This window comes from Macaca thibetana, chromosome 13 (genome assembly GCF_024542745.1).
Source record: "Macaca thibetana thibetana isolate TM-01 chromosome 13, ASM2454274v1, whole genome shotgun sequence".
Classification (NCBI taxonomy): Eukaryota; Metazoa; Chordata; class Mammalia; order Primates; family Cercopithecidae; genus Macaca; species Macaca thibetana.
The window spans coordinates 11,540,177-11,562,142 of NC_065590.1; the positions used below are offsets into that span (position 1 = coordinate 11,540,177).

Genomic DNA, 21,966 nt, shown 5'->3' on the forward strand with positions numbered 1-21,966 from the left:
GTTCATAGGCCGGCAGCATACGTACAGGTACTTTCCAGCAAACACATGCCATACTTGGTTAGCAAGTAAAAAACCCCTAAGGCTGGCAAGAGTATTTCTGGGATTGAAAGAGAATCATTTATTAAGTTCTATGAATATGAAAAACAACTTTATTAGGTACTGGTAGAAATCAAAGATCAAGCAATAGTAATACTTCCAACTGTATTTGTTCTGAAAGAAATAGTTCTTATTTTTGGGGAAACACATTTTGATTTTATTTAATAAAACATATTGCAAAAAACATTCCGAACAAAATGACTAATTTTGCCATTTACTCCCTGCATTGCCTCAAGCACTTTATCAATGAAGATTTTATAATATCTTTCCTTCTTAGGTGACTTTTAATATATACATTTATGTTTATTTAAATAGTATTGATTCAGAAACAATGATAAGTACAATTTTACCAGCAAATTAGTTTACACCATTAGAAAAAAAATAAAAGCTGCTTGATTTAGAAAATAATTTTATTAAAATATGGTTTTAAAATAAGACTATGTAATTTAGCTTTTCTCTCTCTCTCTTTTTTTTTTTTTTTTAATTAGAGACAAGATCCCACCATGTTGCTCAGGCTGGTCTCGACTCCCGTGTTCAGGCGATCCGCAGGCCTCGGCCTCTCAGAGTGCTGGGATTATAAGTGTGAGCCACACTTCTTTTTTCTTTAAATGGTTTTGTGATGCATAGAAAGGCTAAAGCTGTTAAGAAACTATTGTGACTTGGGTGTTCATTACAGTGACTGCTAAAACTTCTGACCTAGGCTGGGCGCGGTGGCTCAAGCCTATAATCCCAGCACTTTGGGAGGCTGAGGCGGTCTGATGACGAGGTCAGGAGATCGAGACCATCCTGGCTAACACGGTGAAACCCCATCTCTACTAAAATTACAAAAAAATTAGCCGGGTGTAGTGGCACGTGCCTGTAATCCCAGCTACTCAGGAGGCTGAGGCAGGAGAGTCCTAGAACCCAGGAGGCGGAGGTTGCAGTGAGCCGAGACACGCCATTGCACACTCCAGCGTGGTGACAGAGCAAGACTCCATCTCAAAAGAAAAAAAAAATTCTGACCTATTGCTAAGTAAGAGGATGATAAACAATTATTGTGTTTATAAATAGAGCACATAATACCATTCAAGGAGATGTGAGTTGGAAGTTTTAAAAATGTCCTTTCTTGAAAACGTTTTGCCAATCTGCTACTCATTCAGAGAATTTATTGTTACCATTTTCCAGTTATTTTCCCTGCTATAATAATTTCAGAAATTTCCTTCATTTAATTGTTAATTGAGGCTGATTTCCATCATCAGCCTCTCCAGTGCTGACATGGCATTGGGCTACTAATTTTCCAAACTTTTCCACTCTACTTCCCAACAGTGTTGTTCTGAATTGTACACTGAATTGTACAATTCAATGATTTTTATTTTAATTCGATATTTTGGGCTATTTAGAGATGATTACATAGGTTATATGTGGATACTACATCATTTTAGATCAGGGACTTGGATTTTACTATCTGATCCCCCATAGGTACCAAGGGACAACTGTATTTAATATTAGGGTTACTTCTCCAGTGGTATTTAGTTGAGTCTGTTTACTTTCGATAGCGAATTTAGGGAGTTTTATACTAAAGAGGGCTGATTGGCAGGGCTCGGTGGCTCAAGCCTGTAATCCCAGCACTTTGGGAGGCCGAGACGGGCGGATCACGAGGTCAGGAGATCGAGACCATCCTGGCTAACCCGGTGAAACCCCATCTCTACTAAAAAATACAAAAAACTAGCCGGGCGAAGTGGCGGGCGCCTGTACTCCCAGCTACTCGGGAGGCTGAGGCAGGAGAATGGCGTAAACCCGGGAGGCGGAGCTTGCAGTGAGCTGAGATCCGGCCACTGCACCCCAGCCTGGGCGACAGAGCCAGACTCCGTCTCAATAAATAAATAAATAAATAAATAAATAAATAAATAAATAAATAAATAAATTAAGAGGGCTGACTACCCAGGAGGTGCTTTCAAAGCATCACCTTCCCGGGAGGATGCAACAGCTGTGAGCCATCCCCATCACCTCTGCAAAACCATGATCAGTCCTTTGCAAGAGACCCAGGCCTCGGACTATGCAGGGACTCCCAGGTGGAACCTGTCTCCTCACTCAATTGAGCGGCAGCCTCGGGCCCCATCAATGAGGAGAGGATTGAGATGCCTCAAAAACGCAGAACATTTGCAAGAGAAACAAGCTTAGATTTCTGTTCTTCTGACAAGGAATCATTGTCAACTCAAAAGGCACTACCAAATCTGGCTCAATCTAACATAGTTATGTTCTCTGGTCTGTGACCTTTCTGCTGTACATACAATCCAATCACGTCTATACCATAAGCGAACTGTCATTTTAATAATCAAATGAATGCAGATCTCGCTGTGTCTTTGCCAAATATCTACCTTCATAACTTTGAGGAGGCTGGCAGAGAGAGTGAATACTATCCACCTCTGTTAAACAGCTGAGGGAGTGAAGGTACCATTCCAACCACACAAAAATTTTAAGTAGCAGACTCAGCATTTTCTTTGAAATACTTTACAAATACCTGTGTTTCCTTTTTACTGCATGATAATGCTTTGACTATTGGAATGATTCATAGAGTGCTGTTTTTTTTTTTTTTTCCAGTTAGCAAATTCACCTTACAAATACAACTTAGGCATCATGTCCCAAACGTCTCGAACAACCAGAATCACCAAAGATATTTGTTACATACCCATATTCCGAGATTTCCATCAGCAAGGCTTGAACAGTCAGCAAATGAGCGAGTATTTTCTGTTAATTAGATTCACAAATGGAAAGACAAAAACCTGACCCTGAAATGTAATGTCAGTTTCAGGGCTCAATTTAATTAGGTAAAATACCTCCTGTGTCTCTTCATTCAAATGTAGAGTAACAGCGTATTGTAGGGTAGAGCCTGACCAGAGTCTTTGATCACATGTTTGTTTTTTAGCCTCCTGAGTTATAATTCTTTTAAAAGAGATGGATACTCTTCTATGGTTAGTTCCTGCATTCCAAATCTCTCTTAATCATGTTATTCCAACTTTCTAGTTGGAAAATTGGCCTTCTTGATGAAAAATTATAGAAGCAATATGACAGCCTTGTCATAATGATTCTTTACCGTTTACGACGTCCTTTGCACATAGCACTATTTTTATTAATCTTCACAGCATCCTATTTTACAGACAAAATTAAGAGGTTGTGAGTTGCTTTGTGCATAGTGCATTCATTATCAATAGGAATTATTGAAGCAAATTTGAAAAAATTATTAAAAATAATTAACAATTAAAAATTTCAATTCATAAACACATGACTGTTTTATTTGTATGGGTTTTTTATTTATTTACTAAGAGCTGTATCACATATAAAAACATGCAATATACATCCACAATAATAATAATCTATCATCCATATTAAAAAAGTACTGTGTACTTCGATTTATATGAATTGTGTGCAGAAAGTCAAATGTACATTAGAACGTAGACTGGTGATTGTCTGGGCCTGTGAGTGGCAGTGAGGGCCTACTGTAGCTGAGCACAGGTGTCTTTTTGAGGTGATAAAAATGTTCTAAAATTATATTGTGATGATGGGCAAGTCTGTAGATAAATCAGTTTTGCAGAGGTGCTGGGGATGGCTCACAGCTGTTGCATCCTCTGGGGAAGGTGATGCTTTGAAAGCACCTCCTGGGTAGTCAGCCCTTTTTAGTATAAACCTCCCTCAATTCACTATCGAAAGGAAATGGACTTAACTCAATACCACTGGAGAAGTAACCTTAAGATTAAATACAGCTGTCCCTTGGTATCCACGGGGGATCAGCTTCTAGGACCCCCATGGTAGTAAAATCCAAGTCCCTGATCTAAAATGAGGTAGTATCTGCATATAACCTACGTAATCATCTCTAAATAGCCCAAAATATCTAATGCAACGTAAATACTATGTAAATAGTTATAATACTGTATTGTTTTTTAATCTGTATTTTTTTTCTTGTATTATGATTATTTTTTATTGTTTTCATGGGTATGTGGAATCCACAGATATGAAACAGGAGGTTGCAGTACTAAAGATACAGAGGGCCGGCTGTGTCTATGTAATTTAATTCAGTTCATAGTTAAATATATTTTCAAGTGATTCAAGAAGGAAATTATTTTTGAGTCCTGGAAGACAAACCTGCCCCAAGTCCTTCCCCCAGCCTCCTGCTGCTGGTTCCATTTACCAACAGGTTATGAAACTCCCTTTTAAACGAGCCTATCAATCAGGCTTGCTCACCTCCAGTTAATGCTAGACAGACCTATAGCTCATAATTTGGTGCAAAATTAAAAAAAAAAAAAAGCTTGACACTTCAGTTAAATCTTCAGAAAATACTGTAGCTTCCTGCTGGCTGGTTCTTCAAATTCAATAATCTACTCTACTGAAATAAAACCCTGAAGTAGATACCAGTGCTTTGGGCTTACAAACGCCCTTTAATTCAGATGTTATTTCTTGCTAGAACATTTTTGTTCCATTTACAGAAAGGATGAGATTGTAAGACCAATTACCATTTGACAAATAGAAGTTGCAAGTTTCTTTTTAATTCTGTCAGCCACTTTGGTCCTGAACAATCTTAATTTTTAGTCCTCTATTAATTTTCTACTGTATTAAAATCTCACTCTCTTGTTATATAATACTTGTTATAAAAATTGCACACATACGCTTCTGCTAGCATAATTGCAACCTAAAACCACAGAAATATAGTCTATATAAATATAAAATTGTGGTTATTTCAATATATGTGTATAGAAAACTGTTATAGCTTCCTATTTGCTCAGTAATGCAAAAAGATAAAGATACAGAGGTATGCCTGTAATTATTTATCTATCTCGGGCTGTTATCTTATTGACATGAATCAAAATAGAGGCACTGACAATATATTTTCTTCCACAAGGGTAATTTATTGAGAAACTGAAACTTTAGCCTAAAGGAGAAAACGTTAAGGATCTACCTGCTTCAGTGGCCAATTTTGCATTATGTTAATATGGTATGTATTTTTTGACACTTGATACATTTCAGAAAATCTGAAGTAATACTGTTGCTGAAACTTATAGCATATGGCCTTCCAGGGTTCCAACAACAGTGTACCTCCTGTAACTCCTGGAACTCTGCCACAGCATTAAACACCAAAATGGCAAGGAGGCAGGAGATATTAACACCAAATTAAAATCCATAAACAGCCCCAGGCCCTAACTTGAAGCTTTGGAGTTGATGTCTTCCACCTCCAAGTATTTTCTGAACTAGGGGGCTTTGTATTTTCTTGAATTTATTTTTTTTTTCGGTTCACCCTGAAGTAAACCAGCCCATGGACCCAAGCGCCCGTGTGAATCACTCACTAAACCAACAGGCTCCAGTAATGCACTAATGACTCTGCTTACTAAAGGGCACCTTCACCAATGTGAGCTGGTGTGTAGGCTTAAAGAAAAATAAAAGGACACTACTGAACACACCACTAGAAGCTTGGCTAAATATGAACTGTTTAACCCTTATATACTTAGCAGAGAATGGCAAAGAGGTAGATAAATGTTTCCTGGGGGACGTTGAAAGAGTGTATTCTTAATAGGCTCATCTCTTACAGAGGCTGAACACCAGCCTAGGGACAGACAAATAAATGGCAGAGCTGTCACATGGACACATTTCTTTTCTCGTATAGTTTCCCAGAAATGAAGGCCAAAATCATGGGTGACCGCTGCCCAGGAGGTAGGGGCAGCAGAGCAGGGATCAGTGAGGCTAAGGCTGCATTTGCCCAAAACAGCATCAAATACTAAGGGAGCTTAGCATAGAGATGGCAAATGGCTCAAGGGAAGAAGTCAGGCTTCTTTATCTGGATACATTTTCAACCCTGATCCTCCAGGGCAATGAAAAGAATGATTCTCTTCAAAATGTAATTTCTTCTGCAGAATATATTTTTTATAAGACAGCCTACACACATGCATGCACACATGCACACACACACACACACACACGCACTCCAGAAGGAATCTTTTGTTAGGCATGAAGATGTATGCCTATGCAAACACATTCAAATTGCTCTCACACTTTGCAGGTGCTGACTAACGTTACCTTTCAGCATGTATATTAATCCCAAATGAAAGATGCAGAAAGAAAGAAAAAACAGATGTGTTGTTGTTTTATTTTCTACACTACAGGCAATAATATCAGTATATAAAATAGAAAGCAAAATTATGATACACAAATGCTGGCACTAAGCCTGAAAGTATGATTTTCTTTGGAAGCTAGCTGTAAAAATAAGCCTACTTTTTTAATGAAAAAACATATTACTTTTGTTTTTAAATAAAACATTGAGGCTAATTATATTTTTGGAGATGTTATCTTAGTTCATGTAAGTTTGCACAATGATTGTAGACTAATAGTTCCCAGAGAGATGGCCAAAGAGGTTGACATTTAGAAAAAACAATATGGTCATGCAACATTTCAGTGTAAATATCTAGGCTAAAAAGTTGTGCCAAAGTTCTGGGCCATCATAAACCCAGAATGTAGCCATGAAAGCAGGAAGCTCAAATTGAGTAAAGTTAAAATGAAGTTACACACTGTTTCCTTGGAGAAAGACTGAAAGCCTATTGCCAAAGTCCTTCATGAATGAGGGGGAGTCAGAGGAAGCTTTTGTCAGTTTTAGCCACAAGAATGATGATAAGAGGAAGGCTTTGTTCTTCAAAGAAAAAGAATGCTTTGAAGAAGAAGAAGAAGGTTTTAAAGTGGAGACGCAGAGTGGGATAATCCTAATGTATTCTCTTGGCTTTACAACATGAGGTGTGGGTGAACAGGGAGCTTCCAATCTAGAACACCGAAAAGAATATAGGGTCTTTAAAGAACAAGCAGGGTTAATGTTCTGAAAATGTAAAGGATTACAACAGATTACAAGATAAATGAAACGTCCTTAAACTGCATGGAATAGAAGAAGGAATTTGGTGGAGGAAGCACAAAACCCCAAGGGAAAGATATTTGAGGGATGAGAAGCCTAAGGGGCTCAAGGGTCCCCTGATCCCAGTTCCCAGAGGCCTGTCAGGCTTTGTGTCAGCACCCCTGGAAGAAGGAAATGGGAAATACTCCATGCGTGTGAAGAGGGCAGGTCCCAGATGCTCACAGGAAAGTCTAAGAAGAGGTGTGTGCTCCCAAGAAGGCTAGAAAACATGATGTATTTTCTGTATTAGGGGTTGGATTTCCATAGGGTGAGGTGGAGAGACTGTCAAATGGACAGGCAATTTGCAAAAGATGGGGGCAGCCACAAAGGTCTGACCAATGTCCTCTCCATTACCCACTTTCTCACACAATGACTAGCACAAAGTAGATGATCTCTAACCACTGAATTGCGTATTAACATGCACAACGTCAATAAGAAACCCCTTCATGCCAACGTCTGCCACCCAGGGAACCTGAGCTGCCACCCACACAGCTGTATGTCACAGTCGAGGGGGCAAGACGAAAGTGAATCTGGACAATACCATAAACCTAGATTAAAATGGTACCTATTTTTGGAATAATAAATTTAATTCTCATCACTGGACTCTGAACCTGTGAAAGTCAATGAAAAATATTCATTATAACCATATTTTCTCAGTGAATATTAAGCAAATTAAAGAAAATCATTTGGCTTCTATGACAAAACAATTTGGTTATGGTGTATACATGATTCTGATCGTGGAGCCATATGCCTTTGCTGTGGTGCTCTGACACAGTTATTTTGGAGTGCACAGTAGAATGCCTTCATTACATTTTAATAGAGGTCACTTGAATGAAAAATAGTTCAGAATAAAAAGGGGAAATCAGGAGGGAAGCCTGCAGGTGGGTGGAGCACTTCCTAGAGATACCTTTGCAAGGACTTTTGAGAGATGAGCGATCAAGAAGGCATCAGAGGCAGGGCAGCGATAAGGAGTCGGCACAAAGATCTCTGTTTGTTCTGAGACCTCACTTAAAATGGTGAAGACTTCACTTAAAATGGAGACCCATAAGTTTCAGAAAGAAAATTATACTTTTAAGATATTTGGGCTTTTCTACGTTCTTGTTCTGTCTCCCCTTTATTGTCCCATAGGTGAGGTTTCATAGGTTCTACTGTTTCTGCTGAGAGATCAGGCAACTTTTGTATCCACTCTTGGCTCAGAGGTAGATGGTACAGGAAACGTCCCTATACTACATCTGCCTGGGGCCTAAGTGATGGAAGAGGGGAGCTCAGGGAGAAGAGACACTGGGGACAGTTCTATCTATCATTCAACTGCCCTTTCCTGCCAGGAGACATCACTTCCACTGGTACACTCAGGCGTACGGGGTTTTATTTTATGAAGAGAGATAATAATTCACTGACTATTATAGCCAATCATAGCTATTATTTATCTTTTGTAAAGAATAACAACCCACAATAATAAAAACAACAAGTAGTATCTATTAAGCAATCACACGATGCTGGACACTGCTCCATCCTTCACATATCCATAACTTCTTAGACACATCCCTACATCCCATGTTCCAGATGAGAATCTGGAGGGCAGTGAGCTTAAAGGAATTCCCCAAGACCTCACAACTGGGAAATGAGGGCACCAGGATGGTGCCTCAGCAGTAGGCACCCGGTGCATGGTGAGGTCACTGTACAAATGGGCCATGGGCAGCAGCCCATAAGATTCTTGCAGTTTCCAAACTATGACCTCTCACGAGGTGCATCCCCACCTCTTTCCATGACCCCAAGAAATCCCCCCAGTGCTTCTGCAGGCTTGTGCCCCATATCATTTTTATTGGGTACACCCTGGCACTTGGATAAACTCCCTGCGATTTCATACTTGGGTTGGTATGGTTTTTTTTGGTTTAGTTTTTGTATTGTTTTTAGATGGAGTCTTCGCTCTGTCACCCAGACTGGAGTACAGTGGCGTGATCTCAGCTCACTGCAAGCTCTGCTTCCTGGGTTCACACCATTCTCCTGCCTCAGCCTCCCAAATAGGTAGGACTACAGGCACCAGCCACCATGCCCGGCTAATGTTTTTTGTATTTTTAGTAGAGACGGAGTTTCACCAGGTAGCCAAGATGGTCTTGATCTCTGACCTCGTGATCCACCCACCTCAGCCTCCCAAAGTTCTGGGATTACAGGCTTGAGCCACCGAGCCCAGCCATAATTGAACTGTTTAGAGTTGCAGTTGGCCAAGTCTAAGAGAGACTTCTGATCCCTTTTTCTCTTTAGCACACAGACCAGGACTACCTCTGACTGTTCTCACCCTTGGCTGTGACTCCAAGAACATCCACAGTCACACTGCTGAGTTCCTGGTGGCATTACTTAGAGTCCTCTCTGAAATTTTAAGTGCCTGCTCATTACCTTACTAGCACATACGTGGTGCCTGTAGAAAATCCTTTGTGAGTCAAAATCTCACCATCCTGATACTTTCCAACTTGGCTAAAACCCATTTCAATGAGTACACAGGTCATCAATAATATAGTTTGTCTCTCTTACTCTTGGTTAGCAATTGATAGCATGAACTGGGGCCCTGGGGGTCTATGAGGCAGGTTACATGGATCTTCACCTTCCTGCCAGGAGGTGCCAAACAGCATCAATTCCAGCCCATAAAGAGCCAACCCTCAGGAATCCCGGTCCTCAAGGGGCACATGTCCTATGTATACATTGTGTGGGCAAAAGGTCTCAGTGAGTTGGATGCTACATGTTTTCTAGGAACAAGCACAGGAAAATTAAAACTTGCATGCCTTCAGAGTCTTTGCTTTGGACTCTAGAAGCACAGGACAGCAGCTTCCCTAACCTGAATATCACGTACATCAAAGTTCAAGGGCAGACTCTCTGCAACGAAGTGGAAAGCATGAAGTTTGCTGCTCTTAGCTTCTTGAGGCAGGTGCTGGCCAGTGTATGCCTATACACTGACTTAAGCCATGGACAGCTAGTGGGAAAGGTGTTTTTGTTTTGTTATTGTTGTTTGTTCTTTTTTGGCTGTTGTTGTTGTTTTGACAGTACCATAGAGAGAGGTAGGGGAGAGGTCAGATGAAGAGAGGTCTTGGATCCAGTTGGATGTGCTGTATAAGGATGCCCCCTGGCAGCAGAGCTCAATTCTACATTTTGTCCAAGGCAGAGAAAAAACTCATTTTTGGTTATTGTCTAGAACCAGAGGAAAAACCAAAGTAGAAAATTTTATCATGACCTTCATGCCTATGGTACTTAGGGCAAAACGACAGGTAATGGGGAAGAAACTCAACCATAACAAAAATAAAAGGACATTCCAGAACTTTTGCTCCCATTGGCTTCTCAAGAATAAGCACATCTGCTTGTGCAATGTTTCTGAGACCCAGAGAAGCCTGATGCCTGGACTAGACCAAATGAGGGCAGCATGTAGGGACAGGGCATATCCTTGTCTTGAGGCCACATCAGGAGAAGCTAGGTCCTGGTGACAAGTCACACCCATCTACCGGGATCAGGTACCAGGGAAGAAACTCTTTAAGGCAGATAAAATACCACACCCTAAGGGTATGGTGGAAGACATTATGTGATTGTCCAGTAAACTCTTGTGTTTCAAAATGTGGCCCTTGAACCAGAAGCTCTGCAAAACTTGGTCCAAGTGAAGAATATCGAGGCTTTCCTAGACCTAATGAAACACAACCTGCATTTTATGCAGATCCCCGGATCGTTCTCACAAACACCAAAGTTTGAGCTCTACCGTTCTAGTCCTGTGGTTCTCAAATGTAACTGCATATTAGACTCTCTAGAGGAGTTTTTTAAATGAAACTGACCTTAAACCCCATCTTCCAGGTTTTCTGAACATCCCATAGTCTGTGGTGTGGGCCCCTTTTTTGCTAGAGTCCCTTCTTCTCACTACCTCTTAATCACAAGATTTTGCCATTGGGCCTTTTCCTCGTAAATATCCTCTCTGTGTGGTTCCATCCACCTTTTGGGAGTTTACAATGACCTACACTACCATATTCTTCAAATCCTTTTTTTTAACATTTATTCTAAGTTCAAGGGTACATGAGCAGGATGTGCAGGCTTGTTACATAGGTAAACATGTATCATGGGGATTTGTTGTATACATTATTTCACCACCCAGGTATTAAGCCTAGTACCCATTAGTTACTATTCCTGATTCTCTCCTTTCTCCCACTCTTGGCCCTCTGATAGGGCCAGTGTGTGCTGTTGCCCTCAAAGTGTCCACATGTTATCATCATTCAGGTCCCACTTATAAGTGAGAACATGCAGTGTTTAGTTTTCTGTTCCTGTGTTCGTCTGCTAAGGATAATAGTACTGCAATGAATGTAAACGTGCATGTGTCTTTATAATAGAATGATTTATATTCCCCTTTGGGTATATACCAAGTAATGGGATTGCTGGGTTGAATGGTATTTCTGTCTTTAGGTCTCTGAGAAATCACCACACTGTCTTCCACAATGGTTGAAATAATTTGCACTCCCACCAACAGTATAAATGTGTTCCTTTTTCTCCACAGCATCACCATCAGGTCATTTTTTTTACTTTAATAATTGCCATTCTGACTGGTGTGGTATGGTATTTCGCTGTGGTTTTTATTTGCATTTCTCTAATGATCAGTGATGTTGAGCTTTTTTTCCCCATATGTTGGATTCTTAAAGATGCTGGATGTAAGACCTTTGTCAGATGCATAGTTTGCAAAATTTTTCTCCTATTCTGTAGGTTGTCTGCTTACTCTGTTGATAGTTTCTTTTGCTGTGCAGAAGCTTTTTAAATTAATTAGATCCCATTTGTCAATTTTTGCTTTTATTGCAATTGCTTTTGGCGTCTTCATTATGAAATCTTTGTCTGTGCCTATGTCCTGAATAGTATTGCCTAGGATGTCTTCCAGGATTTTTATAGTTTTGAGTTTTACATTTAGGTCTTGAATCAATTTTCAGTTGATTTTTGTATATGGTTTAAGGAAAGGTTCCAATTTCAATTTTCCGCATATGACTAGCCAGTTATCCCAGCACCATTTATTAAATAGCGAATCCTTTCCTTATTGCTTGTTTTTCTCAGGTTTGTAAAAGATCTGATAGTTGTAAATGTGTGGCCTTATGTCAGGTTCTCTATTCTGTTCCATTGGTCTATGCTTCTGTTCCTATACCAGCACCAGGTTATTTCAGTTACAGCAGCCTTGTAGCACAGTTTGAAGTCAGGTAGCATGATGTCTCTGGCTTTGTTCTTTTAGCTTAGGATTGCTTTGGCTATTGGGCTCTTTTTTGGTTCCATATAAATTTTTAAAGAGTTTTGTCTGGTCAGTATAACAAAGCAAGACAAATAAATGTCTACAAAATGGAAAAAATGCAATGTTTCCTATTCACAGACAGCATCATTATTTATGTAGAAATGTTCAAGGAATCTACCAAAAAAATCCTTCTAGAACAAACAATTGAATTTAGCATGGCTTCAGAATACAAAGTCAACTTATAATTCTTGTTCGTATTTCCACATACTTAAACAATTCCAAATTGAAGAACTGTAAACTAAAATTAGTAAAACAGTTCTAATTAGTTAGGTGTAAAATTAGTACAAAATTAGTTAGGTGTAAACACAACAACACTCAAGGGGACCTCAAAATGTTCATAGAAAAATAAAATCAAAAGATAAAAATAAAAAATATGAACTTTATTTCTCTACCTATGCTCCATGAACATCAAGATACTTTTGTTAGTGACTACACAAACCAATTACTTCATTCCTAAGGAAGTGAGGGTCCTGGGAATTTAACCATGTCAATGCTGTCTTTTTTACATTATTAACTGAAAAAAAATGGATGCCCTTGACAGATTTTTTAATATTTGGGAAACAAAAAGAAGTCCACAAAAGCCAGATCAGGACTGTAAGTTAATGCCTAATAATTTTCCACCAAAACTTCTACAAAATTGACCTTATTTAATGAGAGGAATGAACAGAAGCATTGTGATAGAGAAGCACTCTCTGGCAAAGCTTCTTCGGGTGCTTTTCTGCTAATTAGCTGGCTGTCTCAAAACATTTTAATAATAAGGAGATGTTATTGTCCTTTTACCTTCCAGATACTCAGCAAGAAGAACATCTTGAGCAAGCCAAAAATGTGCTGTCATAACCTTTGCTCTTGACTGGTCCACTGTTGCTTTGACTGGACCACTTCCACCTCTTGGTAGCCATTGCTTTGATTGTGCTTTGTGTTCAGGATCATGCTGATAAAGCCACATTCCATCTCCTGTGGAAATTCTTTGAAGAAATGCTTCAATATCTTGATCGTACTTGTTTAAAATTTCCACAGAAAGCTCTTAGTTAGAATTGTGTACAATGAACCAATTGAGATGTTTATGGTGTTGGCTATTGTTTCACCTGTCCGTCTTTGGTGCTCTTCAATTACAGCATAAACAAGGTAATTTTTTTTTTCTTGCAAGCTAATGTGAATGTAGATTGTCTGCTGCTGTGAACTTCACCTTCAAAATCATCTTGTCCCTTCTTAAAATGAGTTAACCATATATAAACTGCTGATTTTTGAGGGGGCATTGTGCCTATAAATTTTCTATAAAGCAACAATGATTTCCACATTCTTCCATCCAAGATTCACCACAAATCTGATATTTTTTCTTGCTCTAATTTTAGCAGAGTTCATGTTGCTCTGATAAGAATGCTTGCCATAGGACAGCTGCTTTTGTCCTTCTTAATGTCTCAAACTAGATCATGTTCAAAAACGCTATATTACATTAATAAGAGTTTATTTTGGTGCAAAAAATTGATAATATGCATTTTTCATTAACTTTTTGAAGACCCTTTGTATGAGCAAGATCTACATGCTGAAAATTCATACACACTGATTAAAGAAATCAAAGACCTAAATAAATGGAGGGACATGCTGTGTTAATGGATCTGAAAAATTAATATAGTTTATTTAACAACTCTTCACCAAATTTATACTAGGTTATTTCAATTACAATAAAAATCTAAGCAATATTTTTGTAGATATAGATAAACTGATTTTAAAATGACATAGAAAGCAAAAAAAAAATTAGAATGGTCAAATTGTTTTCAAAAAGTAGAATAAGGTTGAAGGACTCACATCACCAGATATAAAGCTTCAATAGTCAATACATTGTGAGCAAAAATATAGATACCAAATAGAGTCCAGAAATAGATCCACAGTAATATGGTCGGTTATTGTCTAATAAATTTACAAAAAAATAATTTAATGGATAAAGATAATCTTCTCAAGAAATGGTGTTGGAATAATGGGAACACAGATGGATAGCAAAGAAATAGCATGAGACAATTTGGGGAGATGATGTGAATTTTCTGTGTTCTCATTGTGGTGGAGGCTAAATAGCTCTATGCAGGTATTAAAGCTCACAAAGCTGTACATCAGAAGAAGTGAATGTTATTGTATACAATAAAAAAGGCACTTGAGCTATTTATGAAACAGCTACTGTATAATGGAAAGGATCCAGAAGAAAAAAAAATCAATTTCAGCTCTGTTGCTTCACGTTTACGAATCTGGATATTTTGACAGTTCTATTCTTATTTTCCTTATCTATGAAGTAGAAACATTAATATATTTTCCAAATATTGGTATGAGCGTCATGTATGAGATAATGTGTGTAAAAGAAGTTCATATAGTACAATTAAACAAATATTGAAAATAATTGTTATAAAATATTTATCAAAAAAATTAGAAGATAATCTTGAAATACTTGTTTAAGGGGTATATTATTTAAAGTCCAAGCAGGAAAGAGACCGCACATTAACTGGATAATTTTAGGATAGTTTATATAAGTGACTATTCACAGAGATGTGTGCAGAGTGTAGGGAAACCACAAGGACTCTGGAGTCAGCAACAATCAAGGGGAATGTTGATAGGTAATGTCAATGCTGTCGTTCTACACTTGAAATCTCAAAGCCACTACTGTTAGAAGGGAAAACAGAAAAAGTTCATTAGCAGGAAACACATCTTGGAGTCCAGTCCTACAGCTGCTCAGGCAGCCTAAATTGGTCATTGCAGCTGCATATTCCACCACCTCCTCTTTGTCCCTCTCCTTCTGCTGTATTGCAGAGGTTGTTTACCTAGTGGAGTGAATCAAAATTTATTTCACTGGGATTTGATTCCTTGGTGGCCTTTTGGTGGTGGTAGGTTTTTTTCATTTGTTTGTTTGTTTTATATATATATTTTTTATTTTTCTGGGGGTTGTTGAATAATTTTTCTGGCTAGTACTTTTTGACAAGAAGGTAATAGAAGGCTCCCCAATAAATCCTCTGACCCAAGCATAGTCTCCCTTATCCCCACTGTATAACAGCAAGCTAAATTGACTTTGGTAATTGAGATCGATCCCTACAGCTGCCACAGTGACATCTTTATCTGTTTGTTTTATAGCTTGAGGAAGCCAAAATGGCAAGTGGCAATCTCAGCTTCCAGCTCAATGGAAGGATGATAATATTCCTGGATGGAAGCACTCACTCCTTAGTTATTAGGTCATCTAAAAACACAAGGCCTAGGTTGTGGGAACAGAAGGAAAAAAATTCAAGTAGGTTAACAGGAAGAATACTGAAAGAGACCATTTGCACTTCTCCTTAGTTACCAGATCTGAGCACTGTGTTAATGATAGACATAACACCATGTATTCTCCACTGGTTAAAGGCATATACAACACGTATAAGAGTGTAGTCCCACATCATGAGGTGTGTGCTCTAACTAGTGCTATATTTGAATCTTCAGCAAGCCTATTCACTGTTCCATCAGGCCAGATGCTCCTGAGGCATGGGGATCTTGGTAAGAACTCATGAACCTCATAGTTGCAAGCTCATTACTACACTTTCTTTGCCGTAAAATACATCTCTTGGGCAGTGGCAACATTGTGTGTCAATGAATATGGCATTCTGTAAGTCCAGGAATAGTAGTTGTGAAAGAAGAGCTGTAGGTAGGAAAATCAAATCTGTAAGTCAAATATGTGCCTACCCATGAAGTGCAAGGATTTGGGTCTAATATGTGCAGCAGCCACCACGTGACTGGCTGGTCCCCTGGGGTATGATGAAAGGTGAAATCTCAGAGTTGGTTCCGCTGTTTGGCATGTCGGTCACTCACCCCTTTTCCTTCCCTGTGATCTCCTTCTGCTGCTCTCCATGGTCCAAACCCAACCACAAATCAGTGTCAAGACTTTCAGATTTCTCTATTTTCAAAGTAGAAATTCTGAATTCCATGGGACACACTAGTATCTTTTCTCCCTGTCTCTCATTCCCACCCTCCCTCCACCTTCACTCTTCCCCTTCAGCTATAACACCAGACTATTTTTTATTTCATTTTTATTGATACAATAATTTCCTTCACAATATGATGGGTGAAGATAAATAACTACTCCTGTATAATGCTGTATTTAATTTTTGTTTTGTATTTGATCACTGAGATAACATTCTTTGATGGCTGTAGTAAACTTTACTATAGCCAAATGTCAAATCTCTCATTTAAAATTCTCCTGTCATTATTATTATCCACAGGAAGGTGTGAAATTATGTCACCAACTCTGTGAAATTTAGTGACAGCTGAAAACCAAAGCCCTTCTAACCTTCAACATATGAACATTGGCCAGTAGATAAAATGTATTTTCTCATTATGTGTGTCTAGTTCTCTCCTTTTATTATGGAGAATAAAGCTGGCATCTAAATCACAGGGAGATAGAAGTCTACTGGCATTCCATTATACAAGGCCTCCCATTGGAAATCAGGCTTCAGGCACAATAAATAAAACAGAGCTAATGGTGGCAACGAATTGGAGAGCTGAGAATGTACATGGCTATCATGAGGAAAAGGGTGACTGTTTCATTATTGCTGCTTGGTCATATTTCACTGTTGTATGTGTATGGACACTATTCACACGATAGAGGACTTTCATGGTGCGATAGTTTTTCTTTTGTGCTCTAACAGGGAAAAAGGTAAAATTCAAAACCATGAATTAAATCCTTAAATTCCAGATGGAACCTCATCACTAGAGATATAAATATTAAGCTTTTTAATGATCTGTAAGAAATGCAAAACAAAGTCAACATCAATGTTTTGGATTGTAATGAACCTGTGGTTAACCTTTCAAGATATGCAGCCAGCAGCTTGTGCTACAAAAATGGGCTCCAGATAGAAATGATATTTCTCAGCCAGCAGGGTGTTTTCCATTACCTTAAAATGTTCAATATTTCTGCACACATTAGCTTTACTAATTGAAGCTACTTTAATGCTCTCGAAAGGTTTAAGAAGCAAATGTGGAGGAACACTGGTATTGAGAAGATTGTGCTGACTGATTAGCAACGTGTTTCTGTAAACAGGCAGCACAGTGGTTGGCCTACCTGTTGGTGTACTATTAGACCTTGATGAAAAATGTTAATTTTCATTTGTGTTAATGGCTTTTGACGTTGGTGCTTCACACACCGTTTACTGGCCTTCTCAGTAGGTACGGATGCCAGCCTCCCTCAGGATGGCTTTCCATTTGCATTAAGTATTCATCACAGAGATAAATAGTCATGGCCTGACACGACACAAATGATGGATTTGAAGAAATCCAAGCAAGTCCCTGGGGATGGAGAAAAAGGAATGTGAGGCTTTTGCTCTCCTGAGATTTGATGGAACCTTTGCAAAGCTGCTCACCCTTTTCAGATGGCATGACTACAGACAGTCTACATCTGTCTATGTCAAGTTGTAAAATTTACAATGCTTATTTATATATACATTCAGTAGCCAGTCATGTAGTCAACACATAGTTTTCTTCAGTGACTACACATATTAGGCACAGCTTCTAGAAACTGCTGTGATATAATTTCCAATTCTAGTGGTAAAAACTAGTTGGCAAATACCTCTGTGTTGGCATAACTTCAGGGAGAACCTTTCTGTCCCTTCATAAGAAGATGATCTCTTAGACTGGCTCATTCCAAATGTGAAGCTGAGACTGTCTCCTGCGTGCCATTGCTCTGCATGGAGTTTACTGGAGAGGGGAGTAACACTGGGGGAATTCCAGAACAGAGCTGAACATAAAAGGAAATGAAAATAGCATGTAAAAAAGAAGCAAAAATAAATAAATAAATTGAGAAGAGACAGAGCTTGAAAATGAGAAGGAAAGACACAAAAACAGGATTAAAAAAAAAAAGAAAAGAAAAGAAATTCAAGCAATCCCCTCTGAACCCAGCAGCAACAGAGTACCCTGTGGTTGGTACCAGCAGTGACTCCATTTACCCTAAACTTTTGTTGGGTACATGTCACAGATTTCATTAATTCCTCCCAAAAAAGCAATGATAAATAGGTAGTGTGCATTTCATATGATAGAATAAAAGTGCTTTCTTATGTTCCTTGAGGTGCTATTATACAGACACACCTTATATCGAAAAATATAAATATGACATAGGTTTTGAAGCTGGCTATCTTCACCTTGGAAGTGTCGCAACGGATCTGCTTACTTACAGTCAAGACAGTGCTTCTCACTGGAGTCTTTCAAAATCTGTCCAGAAACAATGATCTTAGGCTATGCTGTTTTATCGGGACTATCGTGAATGTATAAACTTACTCATTGCTGGTAATGGTAAGCTGAATGGAAGCTATTGAGTAAGTTAATGTGTCTTCAGAGGTCCTTCTCAGCCTTTGCGAGAAAAAGGCCATTCACTTATAAATGCAACAAATATTTATTATAGACCTCCCGTATGTCAGAATCTGGGCTTAGCTCTGCAGATAGAGCAGTTGAAGAAGACTGCAAGGTCCCAGCACCCGTAAAATGCCAATCCTACATATTTATTATATTCCCTATCTCTCAGGAGGGACCCATCACCCATGGAAGTGAACTGGGCATGTCAGTTTTCAATCCCAGGGTTCTAGGGACCCAATCTTGAAAACATAATTGGTTAGGCCTCTTCTTCTATCTCTCTTTCTTACTTTTTATTCCACCAATGTCACAAGGATGAACAGGGTGCCCAAAGATCCCTCCTTTTCCTTGGGGCTACTCCAAGCACTGGTAAAAAGCAAGGTCTATCTTGCTGTGTTCCCTGTTCACTTCATTTTCTCCAGTGCCAGAGACTGTGGCAGACTCTCCTGTCCTCGTTATGCCTGGTGAGTTTCACAGTGAAGGAAGTAATAAGGGAAGTTCTGCTGGTGACATTTTAATTAAGAGACCTAGAAATGCCTAAATCCTACTGTGATATCACTGCTCTCACCTTCCCATACTTCTCAAAGAGCAGTTATGCACGAGGAAGACAGCCACAGTAAAGAAACCTTTTATATGTGGCTATTATTTGGCTGCTCAACTTAATGTACAACTTTTGCACTAGAGGGACACAAGAATAGCTTCATTTTGCTATGCTAAGGAGGCTGAATGTCTTAGACCAAAGCTGAATGTCTTAGACCAAAGCTGGCCATGTTCCCCTGGGGTTAGGTGAAGGTTCAGAGGACTTCCTTTCTTTGAAGGCATCACTACCAACTTCCCTGTCTGAAGCCCTCCTTAGTAAATTGTCCTGAGGCACAGTAACAATACCACCATAGTACACAGACTCAGATACAGGCTTGGCAGTATTTAGCTGTATTCAAATTGCCTCAGCCTATGGCCTTGTCATTTCTATCATTATGGCCCCAAGTCTTAGTTCTTATCTTCATCCCAAATCTTGCTGTTGCAGTACTATGCTCTGGGTTCTCATGGTAGCCCCCAAGGAGTGTTTGTTGCTACATGTCCCTCCTGTAATCACTTAGATCTATGACCTCCCTTGGCTTTTGGCTCTCATCCCATGATGCTAAAGGCTTGTGTCCACCCCTCTCCTGGTATTTGGAGCCCAGTCCCCAAAAGCCTATCTAGTGATGAGATCCTTGTTCTCCAAAGCAGACACCCTGAACATTGACTTGCAGCCCACAGGACTCTCCACTTGCACACAGCCTCATGCCTCTACTTCTATGCTGCTGTTAGGGCCAGCTTGGAGCTCCAGGGCCAGCTATTGCCTCAAACAGGACTGTTTTGGAATTGTACTAACACATTGGGCCTCTCCCACCTGGCTGAATCTCTGCCTCCATCACAGACCACCATCCACCCCATCCTGTTCTGCTGGATGGGAGTTCCTGACTCCTCCCTTCTGTTCCATGTTGATATAGAACCATCATGCCTCCAATCTAAATTAATGGCAGAAAACCCCACACTGTTCCTCCCTCATGGGACTCTCCTCCCTTTCCAGATTCCTTAAATCTCATGCCTTCTCTTCTAATCAAGGTGTTTCTTCAAGAAAAGAACATGGGAGATGTGTTACTTTAACGTGGTGGTAAACCAACCTGGCTTCATTGTAAACCAAGTATTTGGAGTCCAGTCCACTGTGGATTCTCCACAGTGAAGGACGAGCTCTCCCGGTTACAGGAGCATGGAACATTCAGAACGTATGTGGGGGATGTTTGGGAACATAAGGGTTTCCATATGTCCCTAACTCACCTTCAAGTAAAACAGAGGCCGGCTTACAGGGATGCTACACTAAGATTATTTTCCCCTGAAGAAACCCCTCAGCTTTCTGTCCTCCTCAACCTGTCCTCTGTGTTGTGCAGAGGTAACCAGATGCTCGTCAGAGTCTCCAGAAGCTCCCTGCACACACAATGCAGAGTGTGAAGCCAGAGTCAGCCAGGCAGGGCACATCACGGTCTCCAACCTTGTAGAGACTCATGATTCCTTCTTAATCTCAGCATTCATAAATCCATACATGTTAGCAATGGTACTTGCATTATCTGTTGAGAAAAAAACACATTGGCAAAAAATTACGAGATGTATTTAAAAGTTCTTTTCAAAATGTTGAATTTGTTAATCATAACAAGCTATACACATATAGAAATAAATAGCTGTATGCATGGGCAAGAAAAGCCGTGAGCCCAATCCATAAGTCATGTACAGTGTACACATGCGGGGTCCATATGCCTGGCTCCTACTCCACAGCCCTGAGAGATTCTTGTTCTGAAGGTGTGTGCCACTGGGTCTGTGTGATTAGATTGTGGATAATTTCCTGCTGATACTAGGAGACCTACTGGTCTGTTCCAAGATGCTTAGCATCACAAGCACAACCTGAGCCCCATTTCCCAGTTACAGACAGGAAGTTTGGGGCGTGGGGAGGGGTTCATGCCTCCCAGTCTTAGATCCATCTCCCTGCTAACAACAGTGGAGGGGGCAGGGTAGGTGAAAAGTCTTCAGTGAAGAAGAGGTCGTTTCTCTTCTCAGAGCAAAGCCAAGGAACAGTGGGCTGTGTGCTTAGTTCTTCGATATGTCTTCAACATTTATTTGGTCTGAATTGCTAGGAAATACTGACCCTCACCCAGAAAGTGATAACCAAATTGGTAACCTTTCAAATGAGCAGCGTTTTCTCTTCTTCCTTTGGTCGCTCAGTGGCATATTCTATTAAATGGTGATCAGCAATTTCTTTTCTCAAAGATGAAGTATCAAAACTACATGGATAAGATGGAAATATATTGTCATACTTCTCCTTTATCCATAAGGGAAAAAGAAGTTATCCCTAAAAAATCATTCCTTTTCCCTTGGTGAGGCAGCCGCTGGTATTTCTATTATCCCTTGTTGCTGTTTGGATCAACTGTCCTCGACATCAATTTATGCTCTTAGTAAGTCTTCAGTGAATCGTCAGAATCAAGGCTTGTCTAAGGCAACATATTTCAAAGATAGAAAAAGTTTCCAAAGATTTATACATCTACCTCTGAGAAAGAAATACAAATTAAGCCTTCAATTTCCTTCCTGAAGCTCATTGAATAAAATCTACTTTCTGGGTAAGGTCTATGAATAAGACTTCCCCGGGGCCTAAATATACTGTTGTTTATTAATTTCATTTTCCTGCCAAGAAAGTATTTTTTCCAAAGAGGCAGTGAGTCTAATTATTGCCAGGAATGATCACAACCCAAATTTAGAAATTATGGAGTTGAACAATAGTCACCTTAATTCTCTCCTTTCTTGA

General features: G+C 39.5%; 1 long non-coding RNA gene across 1 annotated transcript; it reads right to left on the reverse strand.

Moving 5' to 3' along the window:
* Window positions 1-16,993: 16,993 nt before the first annotated feature.
* LOC126933949 (uncharacterized) lies at window positions 16,994-20,575 on the reverse strand. The gene is made up of 3 exons (XR_007718778.1): window positions 20,454-20,575; window positions 17,356-17,579; window positions 16,994-17,035 (listed from the first exon to the last, which is right to left on the reverse strand). It is a non-coding gene; the product is annotated as an uncharacterized LOC126933949 (long non-coding RNA).
* Between the last annotated feature and the right edge of the window lie 1,391 nt (window positions 20,576-21,966).